Below are 24,857 nucleotides of genomic sequence, written 5' to 3'. Positions count from 1 at the left end.
GGTCCCAAAGGGGTCAAGGCTTCCACTGCAAAAAACCCTACTCCTTCTGACAGGGATTCTAGGGCACTGGACAGGTGGGGAAAAAAGATTTACACTTCTTCTACCCTGGCTATAAGGGCTTTAAATTGTCAGTTTCATATACTCAAATATCAGCAATATATTATGTCACTGATTAAACAAAAAATGTTGATAAATTCTGAATGTGCAGAAAACAAAGAAATGCAGAAATTATTCCATGCAGCTGAACAAGTTGGAAAGCATACTTTGCAATGTGGTTTTGATTCTCTGGAGGCCTCCTGCAGGGCCGCAGTTACGGGTTCTGTCATTAGGAGGCATGCTTGGTTAAAGGAACAAAATCTACCTGATCATGTTAAAGCAAAATTATTAGATGCTCCATTACAGCATGATGTTTTGTTTGGTGTTAAAGTAGAAGAGGTGTTAAAGAAAATGGAGGACAAAGCTAAATCTATGCAAACAGTCAAGGATTTCTTACAGGTACACCCACCAAGATTTAGCAGACACTGGCCTACAAAGAACTGGTCCTTTCCAGTGTCAGACAGGGCACAAAGCGGCAGATACAGACGCCTTAGAGGCAGATCCCAGCCCCAAGGTTCATACAGGTCTAAACAATGGGGTGCTTCTACTTCCAAAACTGGAGAAGACAAATCACAGCCATACAGGAAACAGTCCCAATGACTTCCCCCTGCCTGCGCCAAGCACTTATCTTCTGGCAGCAACTTTAGGGGGAAAACTAGCACTTTTTTCTCAAAATTGGCACATAATAACCCAGGACAAATGGGTCTTAAACATAGTGTCACAAGGCTACAAGTTTCACTTCCATACACTGCCAAGGACAAACGGTTGGTCAGACCTGCCAAAACATCAATGGGCAGAGGCACAAAAACAAGTCTCATCCCTCATGGACATGAGGGCCATTCAACAAGTACCAGATCAAGAGCAGGAACAAGGATTTTATTCAAGACTGTTCTTGGTACCCAGAAAGGACAAAGCCTGGAGACCAATACTGGACCTATCTATTCTAAACACATATCTGGATATTCCAAAATTCAAAATGTTGACTCTACAGCAGCTTCTGCCCATGTTGGGCAAGAAGGCTTGGCTTGTGACTTTAGATCTAAAAGAGGCATACCTGCATGTCCCAATCAGACAAACATGCAGAAGATACCTCAGATTCACAGCTGGCTCAATGCACTACCAATTCTCTTCACTGCCCTTTGGCTTATCTACTGTGCCCAGGGTCTTCACAAAATGCCTGGCACCAGTAATTGCATTCTGCAGACAAAGAGGAATTCAAATATATCTTTACTTGGATGACTGCCTGATTCAAGCAGAGAACAAGGACATTCTACTACAGCATCTGGCGTTTGTAAAGAGATTACTACTATGCCTAGGGTACGCAGTCAACGAGCAGAAATCAAAACTAGTACCCTCTCAAGAGATAATATTCCTGGATGCAAGCTTAAATACAACTGCCCAGATGGCTTATCTCATGCCAGACAAACAAAGGCAACTGACTACCTATTTCAAACTGTTGGCAACAAAGGCCCAGTTATCTGCAAGAAAAATTCTGCAGGCTTTGGGCTTCATGGCATCCTGCATTCTACTAATTCTATATGCAAGACTGCATATGAGGAAACTTCAATGGTACCTAAAAAGTGTTTGGACTCAACATTGCCACAGCCTGGAAACAATAGTTACTCTCATTCCCTGTCTGTAACAGGAGTTTTGATGGTGGGCGATGGCCTGTCACCAGAACAAGGGACAGCCATTTACTCTACCCCCCAGCCACACATACATTAACAACGGATGCATCGGATTATGCCTGGGGAGCCCACATGGCAGGAAAATGTATTCAAGGCACATGGTCTGCAAACCAAATGCATCTACATATCAATCAAAAAGAGATGCTAGCTGTTCAAAATGCCCTGACAGCCTTCAAGGACCTACTTCATCCGGGACAACTACTGATAAAGACAGACAACACCATGGTCATGTGGTATGTAAACAAGCATGGAGGCACTCATTCTTACCCCCTTTGCAGACTAACCATGACTTTGTGGGACACAGCATTGGCTTACCAAGTACATCTGCAGGCACAATTCCTGCCAGGAAAGACAAATACTCTGGCAGACGAACTAAGCAGAAACCTCATGGATCCCCACGAGTGGAATGGTAACAAGGAAATGGGGATGCCCGGACATAGATCTATTTGCCTCGCCTCACAACTGCCAACTAAAGAGATTCTGCACAAGGACTTATCACAGACAAGCATGTAAAGTGGATGCCCTATCTTTCAGCTGGAAAAACTTAACAGTATATGCCTTTCCTCCTCTGCCTCTCTTCCCCAAGGTACTCCTAAAAGTCAGGCAGGAGAAGCCAGAAATTATACTGATTGCCCCAGACTGGCCACTCCAGTACTGGTATCCAGTCCTAAGGAGCTTGTCTCAATGCCCAGCCTGGACCTTACCTCAAGTGCCTCATCTACTGTCCCAGCAGAACAATCAAATCCTGCACAGCGTACTCAAGACCTTAAATCTGGCAGCATGGCGGATAATGTAGTCATACAAAACACACCTCTCACTAAAGCGGTGGTGGATGTTATTTTGGAGGCCAGGAGGCCTAGTACTAGAAAATCCTATGCTGGAAAATGGAAGAGATTCTGTGCTTGGAACCAGGCACAAGGAATTGAGACAGCTGTACCAAATATTCCTCAGATTTTACAATACTTGGCTGAGATGCTGGACAACGGCCTATCCTTTTCATCTATAAAAATTCATGCCTCTGCCATTTCAGCTCATTACAATACAGAGCCACCAATGTTTTCTCATCCTTTATTAAGGCAGTACCTCAGAGGGGCCAAAAAATTTAAGGCTTCCAAGGAGATCACCATTACCTGCTTGGGACCTCAATTATGTCTTGGAAAAACTCACCCTGCCTCCTTTTGAGCCAGCCGCTACAGCTGATGTAAAGTTTTTATCTTGGAAAAACAGCTCTTCTCCTAGCAATAACTTCTGCAAGACGAGTCTCAGAGCTACAGGCACTCATGGCTGTGGAACCTTTTATCATTTCTTATCTAGACAGGGTTTCTCTGAGGACAAACCTGACATTTATGCCTAAGGTAGTGTCCAGTGTGGCCCTTAACCAAACTATTCATCTGCCTACCTTTTATCCAAACCCACCGAATAAGGGGGAGAGAATTCTGCATTCTTTGGACATACACAGACAGCTTCGCTTCTATTTGAACAGAACCAAAGCTTTCAGAAAGACAGAGCAATTACTAGTGGCATATGCTGCAGGATCACAAGGAAAGGCTATCTCAAAGCAGACTATTCAAAGTGGATAGGCCACTGCATTCGTTTCTACTATTCACAACATGGCAAACCAGTACCTAAGGGCATTAGGCCACATTCATCCAGAGCAGCAGCCACTTCAGCAGCCTTCCTCAGGGGAGTACCAACCAAAGACATTTTAGAGGTGGCTACTTGGAGTTCAATGCACACCTTCACAAAGCACTATCACTTACCACTCTACTCTAAATCCAGGGCAGGCTTTGCCACTGCAGTTCTGCAGGGCCTAATAGCCACCCCTAATGCTATTTAGCTCCAGCCTCCCAACCTTAGCTTTGGGATTCAACCCAATTGTAATGACTGCAACAGTGAAACACGAAGAACATAGTGCAGTTGTGTACACTTACCATAAATGTAGATGTTCAAGTGTATTCACTGTTGCAGTCCAGGTTACCCACCCGCCATCCCCCATTTCTTTGCTGGAACTTATCTGTACTTCTCTATTCTATACAACCTATGTGGTGTATTTGCTTGTAGATGAAGGCAACATTATATACTTTGGTGCATGCATGTTTTATTGACATCTTTTTAGCTTACCCTTTTGGGGGCACCTGACATCTGGGGCAAGAAAAACTGAAGAAAATGGCCTCGGCTGCATCTTTTATACCCCTGGCTCACTGACGTCTGGGAAGAGGTGACAGCAACCGACGCCGGACCTAGACTTTGGAATTCAGGCCGACTGAGGGTAGCCTGCCAGCAGGATAACCCAATTGTAATGACTGCAACAGTGAATACACTTGAACATCTACATTTATGTTGTGTACACAACTGTACTTTTCTTTACACTTCAGAGATATTTGATATAGGAGAGATTGAAGTGCATTAGACAAACATTCAAGTATGATACTGCAAAATTTCTTTAGAAAATATTGATAATGGATTAAAAGGTCAAGGGGCTTTACGTAGTTTATTGAATGCTAAAGTGCACCTCTAGGTAATCAATTTAGGTGCTATGTACCACCTGGGATTAAATGAGCATTTACAGTTATAGAAGAATTTTAGATAGTATGAATATATACTAAGTACATATTTTTTCATCTGTATGTACCTTAGGATGTTGGAGAGTAATACATGCATGCTTTCTGAGTTTTTATTTATACAAGTGGACTTTACACTGTAGGTGTTAAATTAATTCGAGCCCTTTAAATGATTACTCTTATTGAAATATATGGATTGTTTTTTCCATGTGCTGTGATTGCTGATGATATATAAATGGTATTTCCTGTATGCAACAATAGATTTTACAATGCAGTGAAACTGCAGTCTGGGTAGGTGATTAAATATCTATCTCTATATGTATCTATCCATAGATATAGACAGCCTATATATATATATATATCTATAGGGTATCAACTGCCAACATCATACTTGCACTCGGCTTTAAACTTCAAGACTTTAATGCATCAATAACATCAAACTCTCCTCAAACATTGAGTAAATTTAATCTTGATAAACAGAGCAGCCTTAGGAGATGTCCGACCACATGAAGTTGCACAGCATCTCTTCCTAGATCTTATGTTTTGATGATTCATATGTAAATCAAAAATATACAGTCTTCTTCCTGTTTTGGAACCTGGGTTATGTATGAAATAGATCTCCAGCACTTACATTGCATTATCTTTGCAAATAAATTGAAATAAAATATTTTGTCATATAACTTTGTATGTTCATAAAGAGAACCAGCTTCCAGGATGAGAAGTTGTACTAAAGTATTTAAAAAGGAAAAAAAATAGAGGCTGCTGCTAGTCTTGCCATCTTTGTATCCTGCGTACTTCTTTTTTTCAGTGATACCAATCTGGTTCTGGAACGAGATTAGGTCTTCCTGGAACAGTTAGAAGGGACTAAGAAAACTGAGCATACTTAACTTCAAAAAAATGAGGGTTGACGGCTGTTCTGCAAAATGACCACCTCATTTGGCACGAATATGGAAAAAACATTTGCAAGAGACTGGGGCACCAGCACATACTCCCCCTTCCCAAGGATCAGTAAAGACACATTGCTGATAACTTTGATTGGATAATTTTGATGACCAGGCAAATCCTGTCACTGGAGATGGATGTCAACACTCTGCTTTGGGGAATCAATTATTGTAGAATTTTGAGGGGGATAAGAAAATAGACATGAGGATTTTAGATTTTAAAATTTTGTGTTTTGGCTACCTGTCTTGTTTTGCCATGATATGGTTAGAAAAGTCACAGGTACTTTACAATTGTTAAGCCATTTTTAGACATTATAGACTTGTTTATTTTGCTTGCAGTCACTGTCTCCTAGGTGAGAATGTTGTACCATGCACTGAATTATTTCATTATATAGAAACTTTTGTCCTTAGAATTAAAGCATAAAGAAATGTGCCACATTTACACGTAAAATGCCTATTTTTGTACTTCTTCATTCAGTTGGCTGCTTTTTTAAAACTAGATTGTTAAATAATTATGTTGTGTGGTTTCAGATTGCTTTGTACAAGTTTAATATGATAGCTCTAGCACATGATATGTTGTTTTTGGGTTCCTCTAAGTTTCAAGAGTTTGCCACCAATGGATTTGTAAAATGCATATATTGTCAGAATTCATTTTGTATTTGTTTCTAACTTTTGTTTGGATTTAACTGTAGCTACTGTACATGCCTGATAGCATAAAATGTATACCTTCTACAACAAAGGGAACATGAAATTAAGTAGAATTTGCTGTTTTGGGTTAGTAGAGTGACAGAGGTAGTGTGTGAAGCAAAAAAAAAAAACAGGGAAGCTGAAATGCAAATCTAGAAGTGTTGTCATACCTCTAAAATCCAGAATTTCTTAACATTCAGGTAAAACAGGCTAAACAACTAGGGATTGCCAGTGGCTGTGTGTTAATCTTTGCATGAGGCAGGCATGGGTTGCACTCCTAGAGCCTCTGCTTATGTATGCTGTGGCCCTAAGTAAGTTGTGTAACATGCCTTCATAATTTCCAAGGCACAGCTGAAAACAGATTTTGTTTAGATGAACTTCTAGGTTATCAGAAAGAAGCAGAAGGAGAGAAAAAAACTGAGCACGGATTTGCATTCCACAATCCAAAAAAGCACGCTGGAGCAGAAGGAATTCTCTCAGTGCTTGAAGTACAAGTCTTGCAGAAACGTACATGTTGGTACAAGATGAGTATGTAGGCAGCAGTCTCGGGGCAGGCTAGTCAGGCTGTAGGAAATCAAAACAACAACTCTACTCTGATGAGGCATGAGCAGGGAGGGAAGACCAGAATCTGACTTGCCATCTCCGGCTCTCTGGTGGCCACAGGTAATTAATGATATTCACATATTATTAACGAGCATGTTGTTGAGATCAGCTTTAAACCTGGAATGTGTGGTTAGGCAGAGTAGTCTGTATAATAGGTACATGTTTGTAAAGTGTGGTGGAAACAGCTTGCATTCAAATGTGACTAGGAAAATGCAGTTTAGCTAGAGAGTGAAAAAAAAATTGTTTTACTATTGTTTTTACATTTGTCAGAATTAAGGTGTGTTTAGAATGTGCAGAAGTTGAAAGCACCACTCAGTTCATAGTAGGGGGTTACAGTTTTCTTTTTTAATTTCCACATCTCACCTACTACTAAAACTTCACATTAGGCAGAACTCACTTTTAGATAACTAGACCACTTGAGTGTCATATCTCTTGGGAGAGAAAGAAATGCATACTTTTTTAATCTTCCTTAAGTGTACTATGTCACTCTGAGATGCTTTCTCTTTGAGGGTGGGTATCTCTGAGGTCTGGGTGAAGTGCTTTACCAGCATTCTTGTTGAATTTGCTACATTAATGAAGGTGTGTATCCTCAGAACCTGTAACTTGCTTTCCTTATAAACTGGTTGGCAAAAAGTATATTTAAGGCTTTGTGCAAGTAAGGTTAAACATACTTAAAGAATGTGCCCGAGGGACAAGTGTGGGAAACTGTAGTGTTTAAAACATTTTAAGAGCAGTCTGTGACATGCTATGTCACTCTTTGAGATGCTTTCTCTTTGAGGGCGGGTATCTCTGAGGGCTGGGTAAAGTGCTTTACCAGCATTCTTGTTGAATTTGCTACATTAATGAAGGTGTGTATCCTCAGAGCCTGTAACTTGCTTTCCTTATAAACATTAAAAGATTTCCATGCACCTGATGGAAATATTTCTTTTTTTTTTGTGTGTGCGCACTGTCCTAAATTTTTTGCAACTTGTAGTGTCCTGCAGTTTCTCCATTGAGTACTTTGATATATTTGCAACCTGCAAAATACATGAGAACAGGCTGCTTCAGCACATTTCAAATTCCATAGTACACTTGTTAACACCTTATCTATTCAGCAGAACAAGTTGCTTGCATCAAGCTTTTACCAGCTATATTTTTAAGATGGCTGGTGTGTGACATCCTTTCATCTGATATGGCGATTTATCCACATGTCTATCACAAATTCATCAAAATAATCTGTCAAGAGCTAATATGGGGTGTATAGCAACACTTTTTTTTTTTTTTTTTTTTTTTTTTTTTTTTTACTTTCTGCGCTGTAGAATACATGCTTTGAATCTCCACAAGCTTTTTTGCTGTAGAAATGGTGTGGCGTACACGATTGTTTACTATATTCTTTCCAGTTAGAATACATGCTTTGAATCTCCACAAGCTTTTTTGCTGTAGAAATGGTGTGGCGTACACGATTGTTTACTATATTCTTTCCAGTTAATCTGCTCTTATATTATCAGAGTGATGTGTTAAGGAAATGATAATTCTGGCAGGGAGTTTTTATTCTGCACGATAGAGGCTGTAGTTCTTTCACATTTACACTTGTATGTGCTGGCAGTATCCGTTTGGGTAGCAAGTCTGAAAAAGCTAGCAAATTTAACAGATAAGGTGAACAGTGATAATCTATATATATATATATATATATATATATATATATATATATATATATATATGAGAAATTGTTTGCAGTGGTATGCTTCTTTGTAGAGAAAACAGAGAAAACTAGCTAGGTAAAAAATAACTGTTGGCTTTAAATGGATTCCAGTTTATGATGATTTTGGACATAATTTAAGCATATGGCTGAGGATGAGGATGATAGGGTGTGAAGTATGGTGATACGGGGACCTAGACGTGTCAATGTGTTTACGGATGATGTTTTTTTGGCTTTGCTTAATTATGACCTCTACCATGCACTTAAATTGATTCTTTGCAGTCTGCAAACTGCTTGGGGTAAGAACTGACATCTACAAACCTGTGGTCACCGTGCTGTACACACGCATAAAAAAAGAGGAGTGGATTGCTTCTGGTCAGGCTGAATCTTTGGGTGCACATGACTGATCTCAAGAAGGCTAAGAGGCTGCCAGGCCCCACAGTTTTTGCAGAACCAGTCTGGTGGTGGTGAGGTAGGAACTCTTTGAAAAAACTTTGTTTGCTGGTCAGTTATTGTGATTAATGTCGCTTGTGGTCAGAAGTTATGGATAATACCAAAAGAAAAAAAAATCATGGGTTAGAGCACCACAAATGTAAATCTAACTGCAAGTGGAAGAATTTCAGTCATATGTTATGTGACAATGCAAGGTATTGCCAGCTATGCCAGGAAACGTAGGGCAGTGGATGTGTAACATATGCCAGCACAGCTAGCTGGAATTTTGTAAATAGTTGCATGTCATTTGTGTATCAAACTGATTTGTACAAGTGCTGTTTTGAAAATGTATTTGTAAAGCTGCTTGTGTTAAAAATGTACCATCAGTGGGTCCTGAGTGTATTGTAGCTGAATTAAATATATATGTTAACAGAGGACACTGGAAGAGAAGAGGTTAAGCTCAGCTCCAGCTAACTTTGGAAAATAGTAAAAAATTAAATTACTGGGCCTAGGCTATACAGATGTTATCTCACAGTTTTGAATAAAGCCAGAGACGCAGTGTCTGTAAGAAGTATATTTTATTAGCTTTTGTAGGAAGAATGGAAATGTTTTATGACTTCCATGAGCTGCAGCAGATCTTAGCAAGGCTCTCTGTGTGTGTATTATTGACACACAGGTACTAAATCACGGCAGTTTCCAGCAATGGGGGTTGCATGGGAACCAGAAGTCAGATGACCAGATGTATGTGATGTCATTCTGGAATCCATCACTAAAATAATGTTTAATACTAGATGAGACTGAAGTCTCAGAGCAGCCTGTTTTTTGGGAACTGGCAAAGAAGGAAGATCACTTGCCTACTTCATCTTGCCTTGCTGTAGTAAGTAACTTAACTAGGGAAGAGTAACTCTTTAGATTAGTGAGGAAAATATAGTGAGATTAGTTAAGTACTGTTTTTCTGTATCTGTGTGAATCTATTAATCTGTGTTATCTTAATATTTCCTGTGGTTGAAGCTCTGGTGTTTATTAGAAATAGATATTTTGTATTTTCTTGTTATTTTCTTATTAAATATATGTAAACTTTTCATTGTGGCTGGTTCCTTAGGGCATATTTTAACTTTTGAGAGTACTCGAATCTTTTTGGTGACTCGGTGACCACTTCTGAAAGCCTTATTGCATTGGTCAAACTATCATTTGTATTAATATTAATTTCACTCTGTATAATTGGGTACCCTTGTAAGAGCCTTAGAGTAGCTGGCTTTGGAGTGATTCCCGTGTGTGTGTGTGTGTGTGTGTGTGTGCGTATGTGTGTTTTTGCAAATCATATCTCAGAGTGTGTGTGTCAGCTACTTGGAGCAGGGGCATGAAGCACTGGTTTCACAGAGAGAGTGGTTGATGACTTGGCTTGGACACTCAGCTAAGGACTTAACTTTATAGCTGTGCCACTGGGGAGCCTCATTGGGAACCTGTAGAGAGAGAGAGAGAGAGTAACCCAGATCCCGGGCTGTGTATGTTCCCTGTATGCTCTTAAGGGCTGTGCTTGATGCAGAGAGCTGCATCTGGAAATACTGGGTGTATCTGTTTTTGTTCCAAGTGAATGTCCCTCTCCTATGTCAGCGGTGAGGATTCAGGCTCCTTGATTACTGACGCAGAGAGCATTTGTAGATTTCTGTTTTTATACGTGTGTGTGTATGTATGTATGTATATATATATATATATATATATATATATATATATATATATGGCTTGGTATCACTTCACTGAAAGACCATTTCACTGAGACCAAATCATCTAAAGTTCATTTCACCTAAATCTCATTTCACTGACAAGTAGTACTCTAAGGCAAGTCAAAGGTATATGCCCTTTTCCCCCACTGTAGTTCGATCCTGGTGTTAGTATATATAGTTAGGGGGGTGTGGGGGGCAGAGCCAAATAATGTAAAACAAAACCAGACAACCGAAAACCAAATTAAGTGGGGGCTATGTCCCCGCACCCCTCAATGTGGCTTTTCCTGGTTAGGGGTTGCCACAGCGGATCACCTGTCTGCTCATGATTGACAGTGGAGTTTTTATGGTGTCGAGTTGCCAGCCCAGCAACCTAACCTCCCACAGAAGGCACACGCACGCACTCACACCTAGGGCCAATTTTTAGTGTGTCCAATCAACCTAAATGTCTTTGGGATGTGGGAGGAAACCGGAGCACTCTGAGGAATGCCATGCGACCACAGGGAGGACATACAAACTCTGCACAGAAGGCACTCCAGCCAAGGATTGAGCCGGAGAACCTCTTGCTGTGAGGTGGCAATGCTAACCGCTGCAGCACTGTGGCCGCCCTAGATAGATAAAGCCCTCTAAGAATGCATCTCATAGTTTTCAAGTATTTCAGTGTTTAAAAATGTTATATGGTCATTGTAAGGGTCACTAATGCAGAGTTGATCATTATCCATGGAAAATAGCCTCAGACAAATATCTGTACTTCTTGTCTGCCTTTCAGAGCTTTTTTGTGTCCTCAGAGCTGAGCTGAACCTCCCCCCCAACTTCACAAGATATAGGGTCAAAACACAGTTGAGAGAGAGCAGCCTACCATCATTTTCATTTATTTTTTGCTACAGCAAAGTGATTGTATATCAGTACATTTGTGCATTGATTCCTTCCAGAGAACTTCCAGAAAATGATAGATACCTAATTAGTAAACCTCTTTTTATTTTGCTAAGTATTTGAAATGTCAAGACTCACTTTATTGAGTCCCATAATGCTCAGACTGAATGGCCAAAAAAGTGGAACCTGCATGTACTAAGTCCAAGATGGCCTCTTCTCAGAATATTCCTTTTTCTCCAAGGTATGGCAATCTTGGGAGTTGATATATATGTTTGGGGGATGTGGGGGGCTAGACCCCCTCACATCATTGGTGCAGGGGGGTTGACTCCCTGCAAAAAAGAAGTTGAGGTGAGGAATGATGTTTGATTTTAATTTTTCTGCATTTTCTGTGTTTTTTTTTGTGTGTCTGCACTCACAGAAATGCCAACATTTCAGTAGGGAGCCTTTATTTCACTTGGTCTTGTTACTGTAATTAGCATCTTTGAGTGTACTTCAGCATTTTTCTGAGATCTATGATGTCCCCAGAAAAGCAGTTACTGACAAGTGTGACAGTGTAGTGTAGATTCTGAATACAGATCATCTGCATTTGTTTTTTTATTTGTTGGAGGGCATGCCTCTCATTTTCTTACTACAAGTATTCCTCCATTTTCAGTGAGAAGACACTTTATTGAGCTATGTTCCTTGGGTGCTTTCTCAACTCAAGAAGTTGTTGCTGCAAGGGCACAAGCTTCTAACTTATGCAGATTTTTGGATACACCTCAGGAGAAGTTCTTCCAACTGTAGCTCCATCCTGATAGTCCTAGTTAGAGAGGCTTCAAAAATCCATTTTCATTTTGGTCTTCTGGCAGATGCTTTCCCACTGGGGTAGAGTCTTGATCCAAGATGCTGCAATGGCTCTTCTTGGAAGGCTTAATGACTTACCTTGTTGACACTTGTGTCGGCTTCTACCCCAGTTGACTACAAAAGGTTTGTTGAGGAATACGTGGCCAAGTAGCACAGAATCAGTCCTCTACCAGTCCATCCAGTGATGTCATGCACAGCTTCTCTAGCCTAAAAAGGGTGTCCTCTCTTCCATCAGACTTCTTGCATTCAGACTTGTATGAGGAAGACATGGTGTACTCACGCATATCTTCACATCTGTAGGATACCATACCAACAACAAAGAGACTTCCCTGTCATCTCCCATTCAGAGGACATCTGCTTCAGGGAGACATTAAATCTGATGGGGAGGGTGGAGTCAAACATTCTAGAGTCACATAAAAAGTAGCCAAACCTTCTCTCTCTTTTTTTTTAAACAAGAAGCATCTCTATTAAATTATCAGATGTTCATCGTGTTTCACTGTTGCAGTCATCACTGTAGGGTTCTTCCTGCCGGCAGGCAGCCCCCCGGTCGGCCAGAATCCCAAAGTCTGGGTTCGGCATCGGCTGTGCAGTCACCCTCCCTGACGTCAGTGCGCCAGGGGTATAAAGCTCCCAGCAGACGCCATGTTCTCCACGCGGTGGAAGCAATTCGCAAGTGCCGGTCGGCTGACTCCTGTTATTTTTTGGTGCTTCATACCGAAGACATTCTTCTTTTCAAAGCTAAGTACCCTGTTGGGGAAACTTTTTTCTTGCTCCTGACTGATGTCAGAAAAAGTTAATAAATGTATTTCATGTGGGAAGCAAATACCTCATAAGGATTTTCACTCTTACTGTATTCCTTGTCTAGGCCCTGACCACAATGTAGCTAGTTGTCGGTTTTGTGCTAGATTTAATCAATGTACTATTAAACGGAGATACGATTTTGCCTTTCATTACTTTGGGAGGCGGTTTAATTATAACATGTCGTCAGACACACTTCCGACTACCGGAGTTCATAAAAGACGCAAGGATAAGGATAGGCCTCCGAGGTCCAAATCAGACAGTTTACAAGCAGAGCCAGCTGCCGGTTCGGCCGTCATCAGTGAGGCGCTTTTGTAGCCCCTGTCGTCGGCCATTACAGAACTGCTTGCCGAAACGGACTCCCGCAAGGAGCCGACTAGGCCTTTGAATACTCCAGGTGCAGGACCTTCAGATACTGCTCCCTCGGATGGGTCCAGAGCCGCTGTGCAGGTACCAGCTTCCGAGGGGGATGTTCATCGTGCATACAGCTGCAGTAATCACAGATGGGTTCTCTGCCGTCAGGCGGTCCCTCGGTCGGCCGAATTCCAAAGTCTAGGTCCGGCGTTGGTTGTTGTCGCTTTCTTTCCTGACATCAGTGCGACAGGGGTATATAAGACACAGCCGACGCCATATTCTTCAGTCTTTTTTTGCCGCGCGGTGCCCGAAGCAGAAGCAGTTCGCAAGTGCCGGTCGGCCAGCTCCTGAATTTACGAAAAAGTTGGAAACCGAAGTCTTCTTTAAAGCTAAGTACCCCATTGGGGAAACTTTTCTTGCCTCAGACCGATGTCAGAAAAAGTTAACAATTGTATTTCTTGTGGGAAGCAAATACCGCATAAGGATTTCCATTCCCTCTGCATACCTTGTTTAGGCCCAGACCACGACGTCTCGGGCTGTCGCTTTTGCGCTACTTTCAATAAACGCACTATTAAGCGTCGGGTGGAGTTCGCCCAACACCTTTTTGGTAAAGCCTTTGATTATAAAATGTCATCGGAGACTCCGACTACCGTTTTGTCCAAAAAATGCAAGGACAAGGACCGACATGCGAGGTCCGTGGTCTCCACCGACACCACGCCAAAACCGGCTACACGTGGTCCGGTTCTCAGCGTGATGCCTATGCAGTCCCTGACTACCGACGACACTTCTTTGGCGGTGTCTTCTGTAACCGAGACCGCAGGTACCTCAGCCCATACCCAGACTACAACCACCGAAGCCACTGTGAGCGTTGAGCCTCCTAATGTGGACAGGTCCACTTCCACCCATGGTGTCTTTAGACCCTCATCTTCCTTTTCCATTAAGGCCTTTTCTAAGTCCAAATCAGCCAGGCATCCCAAGAGGCCTGTTGCACAGGGCCCATCTCCAGGCCCCATGCCTAAAAAGCAGATGCTTAAAATGGCTGAGGATTTAATTACTCTTATCAGGGGTTCCCAGCCCCCTCCAGACAAGAGACCCAGAGTGGAGGAAGATTCTCCCTCTTCTGATCAGGGCTCCATTTTTTCAGAACATTCTGAAGTAGAGGAACACTCTTTTGAAGACTCTGATGCAGAGCAGTCCATTCCTTCTGTATCTCCTCCAGAGGATTTTTCTTTTGGGGAAACCTTGCACACCTTGAGGGAACACTTCCATTGGGAGGGCCAAGACCTTTCTGATTCCAAGAAAAGACTTAGGGAATTTCTTTTGTTACCTCAACACAGACCTCTGGCGATACGTCCTGTCTTGGATATACTTGATGATGTTTATGCGGAGGCTTGCCTTAATCTGGATTCCCTGCCTCCTGCCCCAGTCAAGCCTGATAGGTACTACAGAGTTCCTAATTCACACCATTTTCTTTACAAAAGCCATAATGCTGACCCTGAAACCATTTCTCAAGGCCCCAAGGGAATGAAGGCCTCTACTGCTAAGAATCCACTACCTTCCGAAAGAGAGTCAAGATCCTTAGAAAGGTGGGGGAAAAAGGTATATACCTCGGCCACCCTAGCCATGAGGGCCTTAAATTGTCAGTTTCATATGCTTAAATATCAGCAGTTTCTGTTATCACAATTAAGAAATAAAATGTCTCAACCTGAACAACCAGATTTGAAGGAGTTGCAGGATATGATGCATAGTGCGGAACAAGTGAGTAAATACACCTTACAATGTGGCTATGATGCCCTAGAGGCCTCAAGTAGAGCTGCTGTTACAGGATCAGTCATTCGTAGACATGCCTGGCTTAGGGAACAAATCTTGCCTGATCATGTGAAAGCTAAACTACTAGATGCTCCTTTACAAAAGGATGTGCTATTTGGTACTAATGCTGAGGAGATACTACGGAAAATGGAAGAAAAAGCCAAATCTATGCAAACTGTCAAAGCTTTTCTACAGGTTCAACCACCACGTTTTAGCAGAAATTGGCCTTCTAAAAACTGGTCCTTTCCAGCCACGGACAAGCCCCAAAGAGGTAGATACAGTCGCTTAAGGGGCAGAGGACAATCACAAGGATCATATAGAGGCAGGCAATGGCAAGCTCCAGCACCAAGAGGTGGCGAAAACGGTGCACAGCAATACAGGAAACAAACCCAATGACTTCTCCCTTTCCATGCCAAGCAAGTCTCAGCTGGCAGCACCCTTGGGAGGAAAGCTGGCATTATTTACAAGAAATTGGCATATTGTCACAACAGACAAATGGATCCTGGACGTTATAAACAGAGGCTACAGATTTCATTTTCACACTCTTCCAAAAATGAGAGGCATGCCAAACCTGCCACACAATCAAAGGGCAGAGGCACAACTACAAATTTCAAAGCTCATAGACATGAAAGCTATTCAAGAGGTACCAACTCATGAACAAGGTCAAGGTTTTTATTCCAGGCTATTTCTGGTACCAAGGAAAGGAACTGACTGGAGACCCATTTTGGACTTATCCATCCTAAACACATTCTTACTCGTACCAAAATTCAAGATGCTCACATTACATCAGCTTCTTCCCATGCTGGGCAAGGAGTTTTGGCTGGTAACATTGGACCTCAAGGAGGCATACCTGCATGTCCCAATCAGATAAAGCTGCAGAAGATACCTCAGATTTCTTGCAGGTTCAATTCACTATCAATTCTCTGCATTGCCCTTTGGCTTATCTACTGTGCTCAGAGTATTCACAAAATGCCTGGCATCAGTAATTGCCTACTGCAGACTTCAAGGGATACAAATTTACCCTTATTTGGACGACTGCCTGATCCAAGCGGACAAGCAAACACATACTTCTGGAGCATCTGGCTTATGTAACACGGTTACTGAATTCCCTGGGATACACAGTCAACAAAGAGAAATCCAGGCTAACACCATCTCAGAAAATAACTTTCCTGGGTGCCAACTTGGACACAAACACCCAGATGGCCTATCTTACACCAGGAAAACAAGGGCAACTAACTCAGTACTTCAAAATACTAGAAAATTGTACCAGGCTTACTGCAAGGAAAATCCTGCAGGCTCTGGGCTTCATGGCATCTTGCATTCTTTTAATCCCATGTGCAAAGTTGCATATGAGGAAACTTCAATGGTACCTAAAAAACCTATGGTCTCAACACAGCCACAGTTTGGAAACAATAATACCAATAATTCCATGTTTGCAAAAGGAATTTCTATGGTGGGCCCAAGCATGTCAAACAAACACAGGTCTCCCATTCTGCAAGCCTCAAGCAAATCAAGTCATCACAACAGGCGCCTCAGATTACGCCTGGGGGGCGCACATGACAGACAGGTGCATTCAGGGCAAATGGTCCCAAAAGGAAAAGCACCTTCACATCAATCAGAAAGAAATGCTAGCAGTGATAAATGCAATTACAGCTTTCAGGGACCTCCTGCATCCAGGACAATTATTGATAAGAACAGACAACACCACAGTAATGTGGTACATAAACAAACAAGGAGGAACACATTCATACCCCCTGTGCAGACTAGCCATGACACTTTGGAACTTGGCTCTGGAATGGCAAATTGAACTTCAGGCACAGTACTTGCCAGGTTTGGAAAACACACTGGCAGACAATCTAAGCAGAAATATGATAGATCCACACGAATGGAAGTTGCATCCTCAAGTGTTTACAAAGACAATCCAAGCGTGGGGGAGGCCGGACATAGATCTCTTCGCCTCCCACAGAAATCATCAATTGGAAAAGTTCTGTTCAAGGACCTTTCATCTAAAGGCCTGGAGAGTGGACGCCCTTTCATTCAGTTGGACAGCATGGACAGTTTACGCCTTCCCAACTCTGCCTCTTCTGCCCAAGGTATTCTTGAAAGCAAGAGCAGACAGACCGAAGATGATACTGATTGCTCCAGACTGGCCAAGACAACACTGGTACCCTCTCCTGAGGAGTCTAACACATACTCCTCCCTGGTCTCTACCTCTAATGCCTCTTCTGCTGACTCAGCACAGCTACAAAACTCTTCACAGTCAGCTGAAAACACTCAATCTCGCTGCATGGAAAATTCTTTAACACCACAACAGACCCTACTCCCCAAAGAGGTGCAGGATGTCATTTTGGAGGCCAGAAGGCCATCTACTAGAAAGGCTTACTCTGCAAAATGGAAACGGTTTTGCTCTTGGAATGAGAAAAAAGGCCAGGACCCAAGAAAACTTAATTTGCCTCAGGTTTTACAGTATCTAGCTGAGCTGCTGAACAGTGGACTTTCTTTTTCCTCCATAAAAATCCATGCCTCAGCCATTTCTGCAGAATTCAACACGGATCCACCCTTATTCTCTCACCCCCTATTAAGACAGTTCCTCAGAGGGGCTAAGAACATAAGACCACCAAGGAAACAACCAATACCAGCCTGGGATCTTAATTACATTCTAGAAAAATTAACATTGCCTCCCTTTGAACCAGCTGCCTCAACAGATTTGCAATATTTGTCCTGGAAAACGGCCTTCCTTCTGGCCATTACCTCAGCTCGTAGGGTTTCGGAATTACAAGCCCTCATGGCTGTGCAGCCCTTTCTCATCTTCCATCAGGACAGGGTTTCCCTTCGTACCAATCTGTCATTTATGCCTAAAGTGGTATCCAGGGTAGCTTTAAATCAAGCCATACACTTACCTACCTTTTACCCCAATCCTCAAAACAAAGGGGAAAGGCTGCTACACTCCTTAGACATCCATAGACAGCTACGTTATTATTTGGACAGAACTAAGCCTTTCAGGAAATCAGAACAACTTTTTGTGTCCTATGCTGTAAGAGCTCAAGGGAAGCCAGTTACCAAACAGACAATTTCCAAATGGATAGGTCACTGCATACGGTTTTGTTTCTCCTATCATGGAAAATCTGTCCCTACAGGCATCAGATCCCACTCCACCAGGGCCACAGCTACCTCTACAGCCTTCCTCAAAGGAGTTCCTACCAAAGACATTTTGGAGGCAGCCACTTGGAGTTCTGTGCATACCTTCACAAAACACTACCACCTGCCTTTATATTCCAAAACTAGAGCAGGCTTTGCCACTGCTGTGTTGCAGGGCATTCTGGCTCATCCCAGTTCCACCTAGTGCCTACCACCCTGTGCGTAGCTTTGGGATTCTACCCATCTGTGATCACTGCAGCTGTATGCACGATGAACATAGTACAGTTTTGTACCTACCATAAATGTAGATGTTCGAGTGCTAATACAGCTGCAGTACAGGTTTCCCTCCCTCCTTCCCCTCTTGGTAAAGGCCTAGTGGCTAACACCTCCTCATACAACCTGATTGGGTTATCCTTCTATGGTGTATTTGCTTGCAACTACTGATTTTTGATTATATTGCATTGCTTGACTATATATATATATATATATATATATATATATATATATATATATAATTTATGTATTGCCTTCCTTCTGGGGGCACCTGACATCTGGGGCAAGAAAGACTGAAGAATATGGCGTCGGCTGTGTCTTATAAACCCCTGTCGCACTGGCGTCAGGAAAGAAAGCGACAACAACCGACGCCGGACCTAGACTTTGGAATTCGGCCGACCGAGGGACCGCCTGACGGCAGAGAACCCATCTGTGATTACTGCAGCTGTATTAGCACTCGAACATCTACATTTATGGTAGGTACAAAACTGTACTTTTTCAGGCCTATGCAGCTTCAGGTAAAGGCAAAGGCAAAGGCAAAGTCTCCTCCTAAATCAAAAACTCAAGCCCAGGCCTCCTCTGATCCGGGACCTAAATCTCAAAAACAAATGCTTAAGATGGCAGAGGACTTGCTCACTATGATTAGGGGTTCACATCTCCCTCCAGACAAAAGGCCAAGACAAGAATTGGATTATGAATCCTCTGATCAGGCATCTATCTCTTCTGTGTCTTCCTCTGAACAGGATTATACTTTCCCTCCTTATGAGGATTCTGATGCTGAGGAATCCATTCCTTCAGCTTCTTCTCCTGAGGGTTATTCTTTTGGGGAAACTTTACATGACATGAGGGAACATTTTCACTGGGAAGGACAGGAGTACTCTGAATCTAAGAGAAGGCTTAGGGATTTCCTTCTTCTTCCCCAACACAGACCCCTGGCTATTCCTCCTATTTTGGATATTGTGGATGATGTCTTTTCTGAGTCTAATTTAACTCCTGACTCCTTTCCTCTGGCCCCTGCTAAGCCTGATAGATATTACAGAGTCCCTGACTCCCACCAGTTTCTTTATAAAAATCCTACTGCTGATCCAGAAACCATTTCTCAGGGTCCTAAGCGTGTTAAGGCCGCCACTGCTAAGAACCCTATTCTGTCAGATAAGGATTCTAGAGCTTTGGAGAGATGGGGCAAAAAAGTGCTACTTTATCTATTAGGGCTTTAAATTGTCAATTTCATATGTTGAGATATCAGCAATACCTTTTGTCTGTTATGAAACAAAAACTGGGTACCTTTTCTGCATGTGCAGACAATAAAGAATTACATGATTTGATGCATGCTACTGAGCAGGTGGGGAAACATATACCATACACTGTGGTTTTGATGCTTTGGAGGCCTCTTGCAGGGTGGCTGCCACTGGCACGGTCATTAGAAGGCATGCTTGGTTAAAGGAACAAAATTTGCCAGATCAAGTGAAAGCAAAGTTACTGGATGCTCCTGTTCAACATAATGTTTTGTTTGGGTCTAAGGCTGAAGAGGTTATAAAGAAAATGGAGGATAAGGCAAAATCCATGCAAACGGTTAAGGATTTCTTACAAGTTCAGCCTCCTAGAGTCAGCAGAAATTGGTCAGCTAAAAATTGGTCCTTTCCCAGCTCGGACAGGCGTCAGAGGGGTAGATATAGGCGCCCCAGAGGGAGGGCCCAAGCACAGACCTCTTATTAGACCTAGACAGTGGAGTGCTTCCACCCCCAGGGGTGGAGAAGATAGGTCTCAACCTTGTAGGAAACAGGCTCAATGACTCCCCCTGCATGGCTCCAGGAACTTGTCTCCTAGAAGCTCCTCTGGGAGGAAAACTTTCTCATTTTCACCGAAATTGGTCTTACATAACCCAAGACAAGTGGGTTCTGGATGTAGTTTTAAGAGGTTACGAATTCCACTTTCACACCTTACCAAAACCCAACGGATGGCCAGACCTACCAAAAACTCAATGGGCAAAGGCATTAAAACAGGTGAGGTCCCTCATGGCTATGAGGGCCATAGAACTGGTTCCAAACTCAGAGATGGGACAAGGCTTTTATTCAAGACTCTTTCTAGTTCCCAGAAAGCAAAAATACTTGGAGACCCATCCTAGATCTGTCAGTCTTAAATACGTTTGTGGAGATACCAAAGTTCAAGATGCTTACTCTGCAGCAGCTCCTTCCAATGTTGAGCAAAAATGCATGAATGGTGACATTGGATTTAAAGGAGGCTTACCTACACATTCCTATCAGACAGGAGTGCAGAAGATACTTCAGGTTCAAGGCAGGCTCGAAACATTACCAATTCTCTGCGTTGCCCTTTGGCTTGTCTATTGCACCCAGGGTCTTTACCAAGTGCCTGGCACCAGTAGTAGCTTTCTGCAGACTCAAGGGAATTCATATTTACCCTTATCTGGATGACTGCCTTATTCAAGCAGACAGCAAGGACATTTTACTCCAGCACCTGGAATTTGTTCAGAATCTACTCAAGTACCTGGGATTTACTGTGAACGTAAAAAAGTCAAATTTGACACCCACTCAACAGATAACTTTCCTGGATGCTCTTTTAAACACAACAACCCAGATGGCATTTCTGACATCAGAAAAACAACTACAGCTGGCTTCAACTTTCAAAAGCCTGGCGTTAATGTCTCAGCTAACTGCAAGGAAATTCCTGCAGGCTTTGGGTTACATGGCTTCCTGCATCCTACTCGTACCATATGTAAGACTGCATATGAGGAAAATACAATGGTACCTAAAAAGCGTATGGTCCCAGCATTGTCACAGTCTGGAAACAGTGATTGCTGTCTTGCCTTGCCTGCAAAAGGAATTCCATTGGTGGGCCATGACATGTCTTCAAAACAAAGGGAAAGCCTTCAGTCTACCTCCAGCCTATGAAGTGATAACCATGGACGCCTCGGATTATGCATGGGGAGCTCACTTGCAGGGGAAAGGCCTGCAAGATTTTTGGACAGAGGATCAGAAGCATCTACATATCAACTTAAAAGAGATGTTAGCTGTGCAGAATGCCCTCTTGGCTTTCAGGGATCTTTTACAGCCAGGGCAGCTACTGATATGGACAGACAACACCACAGTTATGTGGTACATAAACAAGCAAGGGGGTTCACAGTCTTACCCCCTTTGCAGACTAGCCATGACTCCATGGAACACAGCACTAGCTTGCAAAGTGGACCTACAAGCTCAATTCCTGCCAGGGAAACAAAATACTCTGGCAGACAGCCTGAGCAGGAACCTGTCAGACCCACACGAGTGGATGCTAGACACCCAAATATTCAAGATGATTACAGAAGCCTGGGGCTGCCCGGACATAGATCTATTTGCATCTCCCCACAACTACCAGTTACAGACTTTTTGCACAAGGACATATCACAAGCTAGCATGGAAAGTGGATGCTCTCTCATTCAGTTGGAGGAACCTCTCGGGGTATGCCTTTCCACCACTACCTCTTCTACCAAGGGTCTTATTAAAAATAAAACAGGACAAACCAAAGCTGATCTTACTAGCCCCGAATTGGCCTCGACAGTTTTGGTACTCAACACTGATAACTCTATCCCAGGAACCTCCTTGGATTCTACCTCAGATTATAAATCTTTTGTCTCAACATCAGGGCCAGGTCCTGCACTCTCATATCAAAACTCTCAGCCTGGCAGCCTGGCGTATTCAGAGTCTATGATTAATCCTACCCTTTCCAAACAGGTCATGGATGTTTTCTTAGAAGCCAGAAGGCCTAGCGCTACGAAGTCTTATGAAGGTAAATGGAAGAGATTTTGCACCTGGATGCATACTCAGGAATCAGATACTCACATTCCAAATATTCCATTGATTTTGCATTACCTAACAGATATATGTTGCATAAGGGTTTATCTTTTTCCTCCATAAAAATACATGCCTCAGCTATCTCTGCACATTACAATACAGACCCTCCAATTTTTTCACATCCACTTCTGAAACAATATCTCAGAGGAGCAAAGAATTTAAGGCCCCCTAGGACACCACCCATTCCTGCCTGGGACCTCAATTATGTCCTGGAAAAACTTACTCTGCCTCCTTTTGAGCCTGCTGCCACATCTGATATAAAGTATTTATCATGGAAGACTGTTATCCTACTGGCTTTAACTTCAGCCAGGAGAGTCTCGGAGTTACAAGCGCTCATGGCTGTGGAACCTTACATTATTTTTCATCAAGACAGGGTTTCTTTGAGGACTAACCCTACTTTCATGCCTGAAGTGGTTTCTAAAGTGGCTTTAAATCAAACTATTCACCTGCCTACTTTTTTCCCTAATCCACAAAATAAGGGGGAAGAGGACCTTGCATTCTTTGGACGTGCACAGGCAACTTCGTTTTTACCTGGACAGAACCAAGGATATCAGGAAAACAGAACAACTGTTTGTTTCTTATGCATCAAATTTCCAAGGCAAAGCTATTTCAAAACAGACCATTCCTAAATGGATTGCTCATGGAATCAGATTTTGTTACTCTCATCATGGAAAGCAAATCCCAGGAAAAATTAGGACTCACTCTATCAGAGCTGCTGCTACTTCAGCTGCCTTTCTCAGGGGAGTACCTACCAAAGATATTTTGGAAGCTGCAACTTGGAGTTCAGTGCATACTTTCTCTTAGCACTATAATCTCCCTCTTTATTCTAAGTCTAGGGCAGGCCTTGCTTCAGCAGTCTTGCAAGGCCTTCTAGCCGCCCCTTCTACTCAATAACCACCACCCTTTATCTCAGCTTTGGGATTCGACCCTACAGTGATGACTGCAACAGTGAAACATGATGAACATAGTGCAGTTGTGTACGCTTAACATAAATGTAGATGTTCGAGCGTCTTCACTGTTGCAGTCTGGGTTACCCACCCTCCTGTCCCCTCTTATACTTTTATTGGTGTGGCTCCCTACTTCACCCTTATTCTGAGGTGTATTTGCTACAGGGTTTGGGGTTTGTTGTATGTTACATTTTTGTTTTACTTCTAGCCTTTACTTTTGGCCACCTGACATCTGGGGCAAGAAAAACTGGAGAACATTGTGACGGCTGGGAGCTTTATACTCCTGGCGCACTGACGTCAGGGAGGTTGACTGCACAGCTGATGCCGGACCCAGACTTTGGGATTCTGGCCGACCAAGGGCTGCCTGCCGGCAGGAAGAACCCTACAGTGATGACTGCAACAGTGAAGACACTCGAACATCTACATTTATGGTAAGTGTACACAACTGTACTTTGACAAAGGCAAGCATACATTTATACAAATGAAAACTAACCATACTGACATTTTTAGTTGCAAATATTACACATCACTTGTAATCTATTCAGTCATTGTCAGTCAAACATTACATAGCTCATTCAAATCCTGCCTTATTTTATACCTCATTCCTCCTCCAAAACATTATTCTGCAAGTATTGTTCCCGCAATTCCTTTTTTTCCTAGTAATTTGCTACAACCCTTTTCTAAAGATCCCATTTCTAGTTGTTTTATATCCATTACTAAATTCACTACATCTAGTACAGTTGGTTTAGACTTGGATTTCCATTTTCTAGTAATTTGTCTTTTGTCAGCCACCATAATTAGACTCCGCAAGGCCTTACTATGTTTAGGCAATTTTTATTATGTATCATGGCTCAAAAAGTTCATTTCCTTAGTTATACAAAATTGTTCACCCAGTATTTCTGACAGAGTAGTCTGCAAGGAATTTTTAAAATCTACCAACTCATTACACTCCCAAAACATATGTTCCCATTTATTTATTTCTTCCCCATCATATCTCCAGCATTTGCTGTCTGCCTAAAGAAAAATTCTTTGGGGTCTACTTGGGGTATAAAAATACATATGCAAACACTTCTAAGGAAAGATATGAAGTCTTCTAGACTTTGTTGCACATTTGGGAGTAATACATTTATCCCCCATTGTTTCTTTGTGAATTGCTTATACAATTTCTCCTCTAAATCCTTTCTAACCACCTCTGATTGATTCTTATAGTTGTCAAGCAATATTTTATATGCTTTACTAATTATACATTTTTTTAACAGGAGCTTCTGTTCTAGATTCTACCAAAAACTCTTAACATTGCTGGTCTTTCACTTAGGATCCTCCTGTTCCTTTCTTTTTGCCTATAGTCTGACAGCAATCCTTGATAGGAAAGATAATCTCTAGCCTGCGGTCCAAATAAATACTTGGTGTCTTCCCATTCTGTTACCTTTCCCTTTCTAATTATTTGCTCCCAGTAACTTGGTTCCTTTGCCAGTTTTCTCCAGTAAATTCCGGCCTCCTCTTGCCTATCGTCTGTATCTCTAAGTGCAGTCATCCTCATCATCAGAATCTCCTTTCTATATTCCCA

At 42.4% G+C, this 24,857-nt stretch overlaps 1 protein-coding gene across 2 annotated transcripts in view; it reads left to right on the top strand.

Annotated features, from left to right (window-relative positions):
* LOC122790080 (ETS-related transcription factor Elf-1-like) overlaps nt 1–24,857 on the top strand; it is an 875,567-nt gene that overhangs the window by 148,715 nt on the left and 701,995 nt on the right. The window contains exon 1 of one of the 2 annotated variants that reach the window (XM_044057643.1): nt 6,288–6,636. The exons of the other annotated variant lie outside the window; for it this stretch is intronic. The gene's annotated coding sequence lies outside the window, so the exon portion shown is untranslated. Of the gene's footprint in view, nt 1–6,287; nt 6,637–24,857 lie in introns of those variants that run through there. 2 annotated transcript variants of the gene reach the window in all.

Source organism: Protopterus annectens, chromosome 15.part0 (assembly GCF_019279795.1).
Source record: "Protopterus annectens isolate FY-2018-M chromosome 15.part0, PAN1.0, whole genome shotgun sequence".
NCBI lineage: Eukaryota > Metazoa > Chordata > Ceratodontiformes > Protopteridae > Protopterus > Protopterus annectens.
This window is presented reverse-complemented; position numbering and strand designations above follow the sequence as displayed.